This window comes from Enhydra lutris, unplaced genomic scaffold, assembly GCF_002288905.1.
Source record: "Enhydra lutris kenyoni isolate GAN:26980312 unplaced genomic scaffold, ASM228890v2 scaffoldscaffold15, whole genome shotgun sequence".
Classification (NCBI taxonomy): Eukaryota; Metazoa; Chordata; class Mammalia; order Carnivora; family Mustelidae; genus Enhydra; species Enhydra lutris.
The window spans coordinates 19,697,180-19,713,435 of NW_019154099.1; the positions used below are offsets into that span (position 1 = coordinate 19,697,180).

Genomic DNA, 16,256 nt, shown 5'->3' on the forward strand with positions numbered 1-16,256 from the left:
GCTGTCAAGGAGTACAGATTTTTAAAGTGTGAGTAGATGGGTAAGACAAAGAACAAATATAATACAATTTAGAATATGATCATGAAATAATGGAGAGACTAGCAACATTTTAGGAAATGCAGAAAAAGGGTAGGTTAAATCTATACATGAAAAAGTTAAAGTTTAGCTAGAATTCTATAAAGTTAGAAATGATAGGGAAATCATACTGAAGTTGCAAAACAATTATTTTAATCTCTCAGGCTGTCAAGGAGTACAGATTTTTAAAGTGTGAGTAGATGGGTAAGACAAAGAACAAATATAATACAATTTAGAATATGATCATGAAATAATGGAGAGACTAGCAACATTTTAGGAAATGCAGAAAAAGGGTAGGTTAAATCTATACATGAAAAAGTTAAAGTTTAGCTAGAATTCTATAAAGTTAGAAATGATAGGGAAATCATACTGAAGTTGCAAAACAATTATTTTAATCTCTCAGGCTAAAAAGTTTTGTATGATTTTTAATTCATCTTCTCACCCCTGTCTCACACTCCAACCAACAGCAGAGCCTCTGGTTTACTTCCAAAATATATTCACGGAATTTGGCTTCTTCCCACTTTCTCTGCAACCCCTTGAGTCCAAGCCAACGTTCGCTCACCTATATTGTTGCAATAGCTCTTTGGTCTCCCTAATTTTGTACTTGCCCTCATTCAGTCTGTTCTCACATAGCAGCCAAAATGATTCTATTAAAATTTCCAATATTTTGTATCATTTTTCTACCCCAAACTCTCCAGTGGCTATTCATCACATTCAGATTAAAAAACGACTTTCTTAAAATAGATTACAAAGTCCTCTGACCTTTTTTTCTTTCTTGTCTGTTTTATTCCAGCCATTCGGACCTCAAGGTTCCTCAAAGAGTAGGAATCCTTTTGTCTCAAAACTTTGCACTTGATGTCTCTACCTATTTTGTTTTTTTCTCAAAATATCTCCATTTGCTCACTCATTTTCTCCCTAAAGTCTAATCAGAACTTTCCTTCTCAGTGTGCCTTCTTTTGTTACTCAATAGGACAAGCTTATTTATCTTATATCCACATTGATGCTTTTATTTATTTTTTCCTTAACCCTAATTATGATCTAGTATATTATACATCAGCCAACTTTTTCTTTTTTTCTGTCTTCTCCACTGGATAGTAAGCTCTGTTATACCTGAGATGTTACCTCTTTTGTTAATTGCTCTGTGTCCCATTTTCTAGAACTATAGCTTGGATAAATTATATGCTCAGTTAATTTTTGTTGAATGAATTAATGATTGATAACTGAGGTTTTGAGCCTAAAAACCATGAGATAGTATTAAGGGAATTAGGCAGAGCCCACTATGCTTTTTTTTTTTTTTCCTCCAACTCAAGTATCACTGTTTCCCTTTTTCTTGAATCTTGAACCCTGATTTTTTTTAATGTATTACACAGTGAAGTGCTTCATGGGTGCCTTTCCCAGTAATAAGGGATGAACATTGATTGATCTAAACCAATTAGTAAATTATAGTCTCTTTGTTGTTAATCCATTTAGGCATAAGAATATGACTCCCCTAAATAATGTAATGTAAAGGGAAGTATTCGCTTGACTCATGAGGAAGTATTTTTTCTCTGGTATTAGAAGATACTGACTTTCTGTCTTTTGATATCATTGAGGATATACATGGGTAGGGGATATGTAGGCATCATGAATTAAGGAGAAGATAGCCAGGAGAATAGTGGCTGAACTGATGCCTTGACAATATAGATGCACCAAGAAATACAACTTTGGAACTTCATAGACTCTGGGCTACTTCTAATGTGAAACAGTAAATTCTTTACTCATTCAGGCTATTATAGTTGAATTTTGTGCTACTTATTGAAATTATCTTACATAAATTATGCCTGTGGTTTATAAAAATACCTAAGTCAGGAGGAGAAAGAGGCTTTTGTTCTGTCTTTGATTTTAATATCATGTATGTATTAATGATTTTTTTTGCTTCAGGCCAAAAGAAAAATTTGAAGCAACCTACCAAAATTTATGGGTTTAATCATGCAGAGGAGATGTTATCTATGCTAGCAATGAGAAAAACTAGTAGGAAAGCAAAAATAAAGCTAATTGCAAACCCAACAAGCACAATTGAGTAACTAAAGATAGGCTGTTATTTATTTCTGAATTCCTGAGTAGCCAAATCAGAAACAAACAATAAATTAAGAGAAGTACAATATTCATAACATCAGATTTTTCTTAACAGTTGTTTAGAAGAACAGATGTTCCTGGTACAGAGACCTTCAGAAAATGATTTTTATGATTCCTAGTGGGCAACATTCTGAGCAATACACCTGGACAATTAAAAAGTTTCTGATTGTCACTTCTGCCCATTCCCAGGATACAACCTCATACAAAGCCACTTGGCACTATATTATATCCATGTTCTATTTTCTTTCTTTATGTCTACTTTTGCCCTCTCTGATACATACAATTAAATTCTGATGCAGAGTACCAAGATACTTCCTACTAAAAAAAGTAAAACTGTAGACATTGTGTCTACTGTCATGGAATTTAGATAGAAATATATATATAAATAAGATAAGATTTTTTGTTTCATACGGAGTAGCTTATGCGAGATGAACATTCCAGCCTAGAACAAAAACGACAAGACTAAATCTGGTCAAAACATTTTTTTTAAACATTTGAAAAAAATGAAAGGTCTTCCGCAGCAATCATAATTTGAAGGTAGGATCCCAGAACAAAAAACTACAGAGTCGAACCAAAAATCATGAAGGCATTTTCTATTTGAGGGGATATTTGCCAATTAGTGATACTGAACAAAGGCCAATAATCCAACAATTTGCCAAGAATGTGAGAAGATAGCTGATTTTGTTTACAGCGCTAGAAAAAAAAAAATTGAGACTTGAGTGACAAGAAAGTTAAAAATTTCGGAGCTAAGATACCATACCAGTGGTAAGAGAGACTCAGTGGTTTATCTCTAAGACATATACAGGGGAAGAACGAGTCTCACTATTCTGAGGAGATAAAAATTGAAGTCTATGACACACAAGTAACCCATACTTTTCGGTTGTGATTCTGGAGAAGTACATCCTAATAATGGACATGAATTCCAGGTAGATGAGCCTTTAAATAAAAACAAACTGCAATGCAGTTCTTGAACAAGTAACTTTAATATGAGCTTACTATATCTGTCGGTAAGAGAATAGGGAGAAGCTTATTTTGGAAAAAAGACATCATCCAAAGCCTCTATAAATTTTTTTAAAAAGTTTTTCATAGTCAATGTCCACTCTTAAAATATCTGTGGTTAAGAGGGAAAATAAAAATAATAAACATAGACCTAAAGATAATAAGGTTATTGAAATTACTATTAATTGATTTAAATCTAAAATATGTCAAAAGTTACATATGGTCATTAAAATAGAAAATTGCCATCTAGATAAAATCAAATAGAAAATTTAGAATTCTGAAAAACTAATAGAAATAGAGAATTCAATAGAGATTTAGTAATAAACTGGACAAAATAGATTAGCAAACTGGAGTTAAGTCAGTAGTAATTATTCTAACTGGAACACAGCAAATGGTTAGGAAAAAAATAGGAATAAGTGGAGGAGGAAGAAATTCTAAGCTTGTAATTGGAGTCTCAGGGGAACAAAAGAAAACAATTCAGAAATGCTTAAAAAATAATATATGTGATATTAAATCTAAAATTTCTAGAACGTACACCCATATCAGTTAACCCCGGTCTATCTACTGTTTTGGTATTCCCTCTGTGGTCTAACAGCCATAGTATCCATCCCCACACATGTTCAGTTTTCTGCCAAAATATATTAGGAAATTCTTATAGTCATTTTATCTGTAAATTATTTCCTCCTGAGTTACAGGCATATCTAATGCCCTAGAGCATGCTGATGTGGGACCATTAGTTATGTGTCTGGTGGCACCCTGAGTAAAATGAGCATAACCTTCCAAAGCATCTTCTACAAATGAGGCTATCACTGTATTTTTTAAGCACAAAAGGCTCATCTTTTCAGAAAACAGAGAGCAAGATACCTCCACTCAAAAGAATCTCTACTGCATTATGGTCCTTATATCATCATTACCAGCAAAATAGTCCAGCGCAACAGCCACATGAACTCCCCATGCTTCATTCGGTATTTTATCACACTCAACCACAGGTTACATTTTGTGATTCCACTGCAGGCCATGGGTCACTAGCATTCCATTTCTCATTGGGAAGGAGCCGGCATTGTAATCAAGCTCAAGGACAAAAGTAACTCCCAAATGCTATCTTTAAAGGCATGTCTTCTGGGACCACTCCCAATACCAATTTTATAGCAGTCTGAATCAAATCAAGAGACATAAACTACAAAGTGCTATGATCAGGGAAAGTTTAATGGGAGAAATGACTTAACTAAGATACAAGTGATTATGAGTTACGAGAAATGTGACATCTTAGAATTGAGGGAAGACGATTTAGGGAAAGTCATACTTAGAAGGGTGGGCCACTTCTGGGCTAAGGTTCAGATATCTGTAGGAAGGTGTACTTGCAGGCCATTGGGCAGAAGGAAGTTCACTGGCTTGCCTGGCCTCATCCACAGTTTTTGGACAAGCAGGAAACAACCCCCCAGAATACAGGAGGGACACAGGTGAGCCATCACAAGTGTGGCCAGGTACACAGGCATATAGAGGGTTTTCTTGGTTTGTTTGTTTGTTTGTTTTTGTTTTCCTGCTTTTTCTTTAATACAGTTGCCATCTTACATGATATACTGTTAGGTGCCTTCTTAATAGCATCTAATCTACTTTTTTGTTGTACCAGTCAGCCTTCTAGGATAGAACTCTTATTACCACTGATGTTCACAGAGTACTGTTCTTAAGTACCATACACCTAAACTCATGGTTGGGCCATAATTAATGGGTAGTGGTATTTTCTAAAAATGGATTAATGCACACATCCAAACCACATTAAATTTTCAACTTAAGAGTTCATACGTACTCTATTTCCTTTCTATAGTTGCTATCACTTCAAACTGTAGTTCTGAAATCCAAGAAGTAGGAAGAATGCATCAAGAAGAGGCATCAGTGTGAACAGAAAGCCAAGAAGGCATGGTGTCTGTGTTGGGAGTTCCATGACATTCACAGGGCTGTAGCATCAGGAGAGCTCTGGGAGACAAACCACTGGGGCCTTAAAATAGGTGAGCAGAGAAAGATGGGGCTCTGGTGTGTGTAAAAGTCATGTTGGTGTTGAGATAGCTGCAGCATGGTGATCACCAGCCTGAGCCAAGGATGCAGGGGTGCCAGGAGATCACTCATGTAGCCGGAACATTTCTGACACCCATGCCACGGACTGAAAGTGCACCTCTGGAAATGGAAGGAGTGCTCCTTTCTCTTGCAGTGTCCCTCTAACAACCTCTACTGAGAAAGTTTAACATTGTGCTCACTTGTAAAAGAAATTTTTAAAGGAATTATGTGCATTATCACAGAGCATGTATTGAAGGGTAAATTTGGCATTGAGAGGTAGTAAATAAATAATTGCTGTGAATATGAAAGAATGATACATGTTTTTAATATTTAGAATTTATGCCACTAATATCCCTTGATACCAGTTGATTCCCTTCTGTAATAACCTTTGAAACCTGGATATTATTTAACTCTTACTGAGTAATTCAAAGTCATATTCTGCTAAATCCTTCTCCATAACATTTTTATTCATGCTGCCATCACATATTTTCACAATTTTTTGGTAAAGTTATGGTCATTACCTAAGAATCTATATATTCCAGTATGTTCATAGTGAAACCTAACTTACCATTTAAAGACGACTTACAAAATAGTAATTTTAAATATGTTCAATTCACTACTTCATTTGATTGTGTAATCCGTGTAAACAGCTTTTTATTTTCATTTAACATTCTAAAAAGTTTGCAGTTCTAGATGTTTTCACAATTTGGTTTTAATTCATTTTGTACAGCTGCTCAGTCAGCATGTGGCCGATAACACATCATATGCCTTGTCACATAATCTGGTGTGATTTAGTGAGAAGGAGAGATCGTTCCTCTCAGGGACTGAGGTGACTCAAGACACCAAGACAGTTGTCAGTTCTTAAAAGTTTTGATTGTAAAACTTCTTCAATAAATGGATGTATTTGACCTGTTCTGCACTATGATTAATCTTGAAGGAAACATATTGTCAACTTATTCCAAGTAGTCTTTTTGTTTTGTTTTTGTATGTTCTCATTTTGAGTATCATAAAACCTTGAAAAAGGGCCTGTTACTCTTTGAATGTTATTACTTAATCTTGAACATTATTCCTCTTAAAATACTATATATTTCTGATATTTGATATTTTATCCTATTTTTTATTCTTAGAGATTAAAATATTTCAGTTGCCATTTATACAATTTCATCATATTCAAAAAAATCTTGAAAACTTACATGTTAAAAACCCATACATATGAGTATCTAGAATTTTGGTCTCAAGTAAATTGAATTTTTTTATTTTTCAGATTTATATTTTTTATTATAAAAGCTTGAGAATTTGCCAGATAAAATTCGCAGTTTGCAGAGAGAAATGGAGCCACATACATGTGTGTCAGAACTTAAAAATCACATCTGCATATTTGTACTCTACATTTTTTATAATCCATTTATCTCAACTTTGATACATTGTACATTGTGAACATATTGCATTATACAAGATTCTATCAAATTTTTAACAGTAGGGTGAATCCCAGCATGATCTGACTCAAACCTTCATTTTATAGCTGTAAAATGAGCTGAGGTCTCAATAAATCTTAAAATATAACTTTTTTTAAGTATTAATTTCATCAAACATTTATTGATCTGCTGTATCTAAGATTATCCTTAATGGGTATAATGACTCAGAAGGAGGGATATATTGTTTATTTTCAGCAAAAAAAAAAGACTAAGATATTATTATGTATTGCTTTTAGTTGATTTTTCCTTACTGCCTTTCTGATTTTTGCTTGTCTCTCAATGGTGTCAGGATTCAAAACTCTCATTCTGATCTCAGTTGTTATAGGCGTCTTTAAAATGGGGGTTATGGTAAGAATTGGTAGGAAGACAAAAATTTATCTTCTAATTTAAATTGGAATTCATAACCTGTGAAATTCATTAGTAACCTATGATATCAGTACTTGATTTGAGATAACAGGTTAGGAGAGATGGTTAATTCATGTGGCCAGAGTCAGCTGTATTTAAACCTTCGATCAAAATAGAATTGATTACAATCCCAAGACCTCCTGTTGAATTACTTTCCCTCAAGTATCCCCCATTTTCTAGTTACAGAATACGCAGGCTTTATATTTTAACGGTTATACCAGGTGACTCTTCTTTGTTTGCACGTAATTCTGAGTCTTACATAAATACCTCAGTAGTTCTTCTAAAGAAAACTGGTAGTTATTTTTAGAGAAGTCGCTGGAGATTTGGACAGAAGAGCACATAGCCCACAACCCTGCAAAATGTCTTCTAATTTATAGTGGAACTGAGTAATATCTGTTTCTTCCATTTTTATTCCTGAGTGTCTAAAAGAGGTAAGGGTTTTCTAGTGTGAATATTGCTTTGCCACGATTATTTGAATTGTGCTTGACTTTCAAACAATAAATTTATTCTTAAAAGATGATATCTAAAAAACATGCAATTCAGTTTTTGCTTTAGCAAGATTGCCTGTTTAATGTAGTTTACTAATGTTTCTTTTGGCTTTTGCACTCATTATTGGTAATATCAGATACAATTTAGAGTTGTTAAATTTAGTAAAAACCCTAAGATTATTTCCTATATCAACTACAAAACTTTAGGAGATGTGACATTTCATGGGCAGAGACTAATTTTAAATAATTTTTGTCGGTACTTAATAACCAGGGCCTTGAATGTGGCTGCCTGCAGTGAGGAACCTGGAAGCTTAAGATTCACTTGCTTCATAGTAAATCTGACTCTGAGAGAAAGAAAGGAATTTCAGTAAGCAGTTAAAGTGAAGTAAATATTTTGATAGAAGGAGCACAGGATACTCTGGATACATTTAGCAAGAGTCTTCTAATTTAGTGTGGGGCCATTCTTTGTGGAAAGAAGAAAGTAAAAAAAAAAAAGTTTCAACTAAATGGAGTATCAGAAACAAAATAACAGGGAGTAAAATGGAATAGGCATAAAGTGAGGACAAAAACTGAACTTGGAACTTGTCCTGTGGGCATGGGATGCCACTGAAGGGACTTTAGAAGAGGTTAAAAAAAAATAGGTTTAAGTTTTTATGCGAAGATAGTTGTGTTTAAATCCAAAGGTAGTTGTATTTGTTCACCGATTATACAAACATCTGCAAATGCTTATCAGATAATAAGTTGGACTGTAGGTCTAAAAAGCCTTCTGAATTCAAGAGAACATTTTTCTTTTGGGGAATTTTGAAATTGCTCATCAAGATAATGAAAGCCGTGGATTTTTTTCCTCAGATAAATGCCTTCCCCTCGAGGGTGCCTGTGTGGCTCAGTTGGTTAAGCATCTGACTCTTGATTTCAGCTCAGGTCATGATCTCAGAGTTCTGGGATCAAGTGCCATGTCAGAGGAAACATTTAGAACTATAATTCCCTGCACCTCCTTCCCTGCTTGTTCTCTGGTTATAATTTTCTATGAAGGACATTTGCTTAAGATTTTAAAAAAGGAGATGTTATTGTTCTCTGGAGAACATCTACGTATTAAACGTCTTTAACTTTGGCTGATTTTAAATGTTTTTCTTTATTGTTTTAAGAATGTGATTATGATGTCCTCGAAATTGTCTTTGTGTTCATTCTGCTTGTGATTTGTTGAGATTCTCAGGTGTATGGGTTAATATCTTTATCATATCTGAACAATTTGGGAGTCATAATCACCAGAAATACTTTATCTCCTTACCTACTCCATCTAAGAGTCCAATATTTCTGTGCTTCATTATAGGTAGGACTCATCAAGTTCACTAATCTTTTCTTCTTCATTGTCTAAACTGCTGTTAGTTATACCTAGTGTGTATTTAAATTTCAGATACTGTACTTTCATTGTAGAAGTTCCATTTCTCTTGTATTTTTTATTTTCCTTCTCATTGTGTCTTGTTTGTGTCTATGTCTAAATATTTTAACATCTTCATAATAACTGTTTTAAACTTTATCTGCTCTCTATCATCCCAGTTACTTCTGGCTATCTTTCTGTTTGTGATTTATCTACTGCTTACAGATCATATTTTCTTATTTCTTTATGTCCAGTAATTTTTTTATTGGCTTTGAACATTTTGAATGTTATGTTTTTGGATGTCTGGACCTTCCTTTAAAGAATGTTAGAGTTTGTTTAAGCAGGCAGTTACTTGTGGATATTTTTATTCTTACAGACTTATTTCTGATGCTTTGTTAGGGTATATATCCATAATCTATAATCTATGACTGGTTTGTCACTTCACTTTATACCTTAAGTTATGGTCATTCCTGGATCTCAGTTGATTTCCTTGGATGATTAATTGATGGTTGATGCTAAATATTACTTGATGGTTGATGTAAAATATTGCTCAGCTCTGTGTAAGCTACAGTTTCTTAGTTCATGGTTTTATTTGTTCTTTCCTTGGTGTTTTTTCTTTTCCTATCCTCCTGGAGTATGCCCAGATTCTTATTCAGCAAGGAATTTAAGAAGACCCACATGTAGATTTGTGGAGTTCCTTCTCTGCTTATTTTCCTTCCCTCTGTTATTCAGCCTTGCAAATCCAATTACTTCAACTTCTGTGAAATCTTATCTATGTACCTGTGGTCAGCTAGACCACTGTGCTTTGCTCCTGGGTCCTCTCTGCACCAAGGTATAGGAAGCACCTTGAGTTAAGTCAGAAAACCGGACTAATTGGCAGGACTTATCTCATTTGCTTTACTTCTCTCAGAGCACTAAACTAACTGCTGGTTGTTCAACAAATGAAAATAATTGTTTCACATATTTTGTTCAGATTTCTAATTCTGGATTGCATCTTTGAAGGATTGAAGTTGTATAGAAAAACATATAGTGCAGGGCACCAGGTGGCTTGGTTGGTTAAGCATCTGACTCTTGGTTTCAGCTCAGGTCATGATCTTAGGGTGGTGAGATTGAGCCCCGTGTTGGGCTCCACACTCAGCATAGAGTCTGCTTGAGATTCTTTCTCCCTTCCCCCCTGTTCCTCTACCTGCTCAGATACCCTCTCTCTCTGTCTTTCTAAAATAAATAAAATCTTAAAAACTACAGTGGGGCAGCTGAATAGAATTAAGGATTTCTTATATGTCTTGCTTTGGCAGGGGGGTTGCTGTTAAAAACTATCAATGGGGTAGGAGGAAAAAGCAGGAAAAAGGGAAAACAGGAGGAGGCATTAGGATGGGAATAGAAAAGATAGTATGTTCCCTTTTCATTTGTTGATTTTGAGGTAGCAGAGTCAAATGGATATGTACTATAGGAAACTGAAGCCTAGTAAAGAGGTCTAAGTTAGAGATTCAGGTACTAAGTAAATAGTTAAATATTACATTAGGCAACAGAGCAGAAAAAAAAAAAACTTTGGGGTATCAAGAATCTTATGGGGGCGCCTGGGTGGCTCAGTGGGTTAAAGCCTCTGCCTTTGGCTCAGGTCATGATCCCAGGGTTCTGGGATCAAGCCCCGCCTCAGGCTCTCTGCTCAGCGCCTGCTTCCCCTCCTTTCTCTCTCTGCCTGCATCTCTGCCTGCTTGTGATCTCTGTCTGTCAAATAAATAAATAAAATCTTTAAAAAAATGAATCTTATGGATACTATTTGTTCTGACTTCTTTATACTAGTACCTTAAAATATTACTGAAAAAGGAAATGTCCTGGATCATGGGGATCATTTCTTTAAGTTGAAGCTATGTTATCTATGGTTTCTTTAATCAAATATGACAAATTGAATTGCCCAAGGGAAGAGCCAAGTCAAATTTCTCTACAACATAAAAACAACAACAACAAAACACACACACACACACACACACACACACACACACAGGAAACAAGAGTATGGTGTGAACATGGGGAAGCAAAAGAAAGCAAGAAAGTATGTGACCAAGAAGTGAATGCTTAGACTCCAAGATCAGGGGCTTAAGCAGAAGGATAGAATTAACCAGTCAGGAAATGACAGGTGTTGGCAAGGATGCAGAGAAAGGGGATCCCTCCTACATTGTTGGTGTGAATGCAAGCTGGTGCGGCCATTCTGGAAAACAGTATGGAGTTTCCTTAAAAAGTAGGAAATAGAGATACCCTACGACCCAGCAATTGTACTACTGGGTATTTACCCTAAAGGTATGAATGTAGTGATCCGAAGGGGCACGTGCACCCCAATGTTTATAGTAGCAATGTCCACAATAGCCAAACTATGGAAAGAACCTAGATGTCCATCAACAGACGAATGGATAAAGAAGATATTATATATATATAAAAAGCAGCCATCAAAAAAATCTTGCCATTTGCAAGACATGGATGGAACCAGAGGGTATTATGCTAAGTGAAATAAGTCAATCAGAGGACAATTATCATATAATCTCTCTGATATAAGGTATTTGAGAGGCAGGGCAGGGGTTAGTGGGAGGGAAGGGAGAAAAAAATGAAACAAGATGGGACCAGGAAGGGAGACAAAACCATAAGAGACTGTTAATCTCAGGAAACAAACTGAGGGTGGCTGGGGGTGGTGGGGGGAGGATAGGGTGGCTGGGTGATAGACATTGGGGAAAGTATGTGCTATTGTGAGTGTTGTGTATTGTGTAAGACTAATGATTCACAGATCTGTACCCCTGAAACAAATAATACATTATATGTTAATTAAAAAAAAAAAAAGGAAAGTAAAGAAAGATCCCACTGCATTCAAGGAAAGAGAAGTCCCCCAACATCTTTCCTGGTTATTCTTCCAATATAACACACAACTGGGCCTACCTTACCACATCCTGATTGATACCAACTTTATCACCTTTTCCATTAAAGCCAAACTTGACTTAGTAGAGCCAATGATGGACTTTTTTTTTTTTTAAGATTTTATTTATTTATTTGACAGAGAGAGAGATCACAAGTAGGCAGAGAGAGAGGGAGAAGCAGTCTTCCCGCCGAGCAGAGAGCCTGACATGGGGCTCGATCCCAAGACCCTGAGATCATGGCCTGAGCCAAAAGCAGAGGCTTAACCCACTGAGCCACCCAGGTGCCCCAATGATGGACTGTCTTTGTGCCAAGTGTATATCCCTTGTATAACTGTGTAATGGCTGAAATTGAGAAACTGGGGCAAAATTATTGAGTGGCTCTAAGGATTGCCAAAGATCCAAGATTTGAACTATTACCATGCACACACAAAGGAACCTATGCAGATGACTGCTTAGTTCAGAGAGTAACTCAGCACGAGCGCTACATTGTGGTCACAGTTGACTGGGACCTTAAATGAAGGATTCAGAAGTTCCCTAGGGTTCCCATCATGTATTTCTAACCATAGGTACAACATTGAGCAGATGCCAGATGATTATGGATCCCCTCGGTTCTAATTCTTAAAAGAATGCCTTCCTTTACCAACTTTTTCTGTTGCCAGTTCCTGTTAGCAATATGCTATAGCATGAATTATTCTTTTTACTCTTTACTCTGTTATGAGCTGAGTTTGGTTAAATACACTCACCTTTTGATGTTGTTTTGATACTTTGTATTGTTTTAAATATTGTATCTTTTAATAAATCAGATGATTGCATATATTTAAAAAAAAAAGTAAATTTTCAAAAGGGACATATTTCTAAGGAAATTGATGTGTTCCTGAGAGTCATGTGTGGCATTTAAAGAAAATTTCCTATAAGTAAACATATAATTTGTTTATTCAACATATTTACTGCATCCTATTACATGACAGGCATTGTTCCTAAGAGTCAAAGATACAGTGATGACCCAGAGAGCCAAAGCTCTTACTCTCATTTTACTGAGATATGTAGAAATCAGCAAATAAAATTAGTGAGTAAACATATAAGTAGTTATAAATGCCATGAAAAATAAACAAGGTAAGGCAATGGAGAGTTCTATGAAGTGGTATTTTGATACTGTGATTAAGGCCTGAATAGAGAATTGGTGTTCCCATGCAGGGGACAATGAGTGCAATGACTCTAAAACAGGAACTAGCTTTGTATTTTCAAAACAGGCAAGAGTATCAGAATATCCAGAAAGGAATAACTGAGTAGATAGAATGGATGTGATCAGTAGTTCAGAGTTATGGGAAGAGTCCTTATTAATGAATTCTTTTTCCACAGAAACCATTGTGGCTTTTTTCCTTAGTGCAATGAGAAGCAGCCTTTGGGTGGGGGAGGGTGGTGACTATGAAGTGATGCAATCTGATTTATTGTTTTCATACTATTATTTGAGGAGGAAATTTTGCTGTAAAAACAGTAACGGAAAATTATATGTTAGAAGGTAACATGGAGAGAAAAAATTATCTATTTCAAGGAGGGATTCTAGAAGACTCTAAAATGGAGATATTTGATCAGAATCCTGAATGAAGTAAGGGAGTGAATCCTGTGGAAGTCTCTAGGATGGATATTCTGGGCAATTGCTTTTGAGGAATAGCAGTAAGTCCAGTATGGCCTGAATAGGGAGTCTAATGGGAAAAATGAAAGGCAGTAATTTTGGAGACAGAGATATAGGGCAGGTCATATAGTGCCTTTTACCCCATGGTAAAGTTGTTGAGATTTTTTTTAGACAGATTTGAAGGTTATTGAGCAGGGGAGTGACATGCTTTGTCTTTTGCTGAAAGCATGATGCCATTTCACCGAGGTGATTTTCACTGCCAGGTAGCAAATAGTTTTCAGAAGGAAAAAGGGGAAGCCGGAATGCTACTTCTGAAATTATTGTAGGAGTCCAGTTGAGAGATGGGGGTGGGGGGCAAAGTCATAATGGCTCTGCAGAGTGGGCAATTTGGGATAAATCTTATGTTAGATTCAAAGAACATGAAAACAGATTGCATGTTGAGTGTTAAAGGAGTCGAGGAAACACTTTTTAATAGGATTTTTATATTCTTTTTCAACTGCTGATTTACAGATTTGTGGTCATCGTGTTTTTTTGTTTCCATTTAATCTTTTTCCTCTGTCAAGCCTCAGGATGAAAGGATAAACAACAAATAACCCCTCTCTCATGCTTGCCCTCATTTCCCACTGTTATTTTTTCTTCTCAGATGTACATATATACTGCTGCACATAATTATACATTTTTGTATGGAGAAAAATAGAACATTCAATGCCTGATGAGCATCACAATAAACTTTTCTCATAAGTAAACTTCCTTACGGTGCCAGACACAAAATGTCAAGGAGTTCTTTAGCACTTTTCCACAGACATCAATGTTTCTATTCCCTGCTCAGCATAGTTCTATATTCAGTGACATTACAAAGTCATTTGAAGGGAAGTTGCCTGGTGAATGAGAAGATGATAGTCTTCTTCGTCTTTTAAGTAACTGAAAAATGTTTCAGCAAGACAAATTTCACAGTGTTCTAATTCATTTTTTTTTTCTTTCTAAGTGGAAGTCCTCTTCTAAGTGACATTTGAAGATCGGAAACCTAAGAAATGTCCTGATAACTGCTAGGAAAGAGAGAATGTCTTTTTGTATTCTTCCAGTCTCTCATTAAAGATACTGAATATTCTAAGAGAGGATGTCTAATTCTAGTAGGGCGAGGTTGCTGATTCTGTTTTACATTTTTGGGCAGTACACAGTAATACAAAATAAACTATCTCTCCCCAATTCCTTTGTAATTTCAATTCAGCTCTACTGTACTCACATGAAATACATTTAATCTAGGTCTTGCAGAATAATTAGGTTCTCAAAGAAAGGAGACCGGGAAAGACACACCAAGAGGCATAAGAAGCTGCTCAGAGTAAGTGCTGTCAAAGAGAAACTGCATCCAATGGAGTTAAAAAGGCAAGGAAGACTTTACTCAAGATTACTGCGGTAGGGGTTGAGACTACTACAATGGTGGAGAGGGACCTAACTCAACTCCACTGAAACAAAAGATGGAAATGTTTGTAATGGTTTTTAAGCACTGGGTTAAGCTAGTAGGAAAGAACTGGAGGGCTTTAGAAGGGAGATTGGTCAATGTGATTAGTGTTTGGTAATCAGTGCTTAGCAAAGTTAGGCTCCTACCCTCCCCACAGAGTGAGATATAGGGGATCCGTCATCCTGCTGATTTCGATTTCAAAGGGATGGCTTTGTGGTCCTGGGAAACACATTCATGGGCTGTAATCCTAGCAAGAGGCTGGGTGAAGATTTGCATTTCAGTGGAACAGAGAAATAATTTAAAATCACCAGCTTTTGTTTTGTTTTGTTCTTTTGTTTTTTTAATAAGTGACCTAAAAAAGGGGAGGTCAGAGGCCTATAATCAAGAAGTACATTTTCTGAAGTTTACTGGAGCTGAGGGGAATGTTAAGGATGTCTTGGTCAGTGCAGGAGAAACATGGCTGCTGAATATGAAGTCTGAAGCCCTTCTTTTGAAATGACTTACTCATAGTACTATTACTAGAAGATTTTCTTGCTTTTGACAAGGAGGGTAGGTTGAAGAGCCAAGAGGGAAGACTAAGGCAAACTGGTGAGGAAGCTACTACATCAGTCATACACACCAGCTGGTAAAGACCTATTATGATGTCAGAAGCCATGCAAATGAGAAGATATATGAGCATAGAATAACTAAGTGAAACCAAACATTTCTCTATTATCAATATATGTCATTGCTATTTATTATCTACCTTTATTTCTGGTAGCAACCAAACTTCTCTGTCATTTAAACTTAGTTTTGCTCATTTTGATTGCCCTGCATTTGCCAGCATTTTAAATAGCCACATGGGGCCCACAGATTTAACAGACAGATGTCCATCAGTTAAAGCAGAAGATGAGTAAAACTCTTGAGCCATTTAGTTACTGAAGATTATAATTACCTTGGCATTAGAGTTCCTAGGGGTTTATATAATTCCTGTCCATTCTCTGGATGGTGATCTAATGGTTTTGCTTCTGACATGAAGGATGCTATTCCTAATGTTCATGGCAGATTAATTCACTAGAGAAAGGTGAGTGACAATGTACTGCCAGCGGTCATGATTGCCTCTTCTTGGCTGCCATTTAGTCTGTTGTTTCATGTTTTTAGCATTAAGAAAACTTTTACTAGTTTGTGCCAACAACGCTTTCCTGGGGAACTTAATTGTCTGTGTCTGTCTGCAAAACAGACTATGACTGCAGAAGGCACAAACATGAGATATGTAGGGTGTCACATGATTGCTT

At 36.0% G+C, this 16,256-nt stretch overlaps 1 pseudogene; it reads left to right on the top strand.

Moving 5' to 3' along the window:
• Positions 1-11,014: 11,014 nt before the first annotated feature.
• On the top strand, positions 11,015-12,505 carry LOC111146877 (annotated as a pseudogene).
• The last annotated feature ends 3,751 nt before the right edge of the window (positions 12,506-16,256 follow it).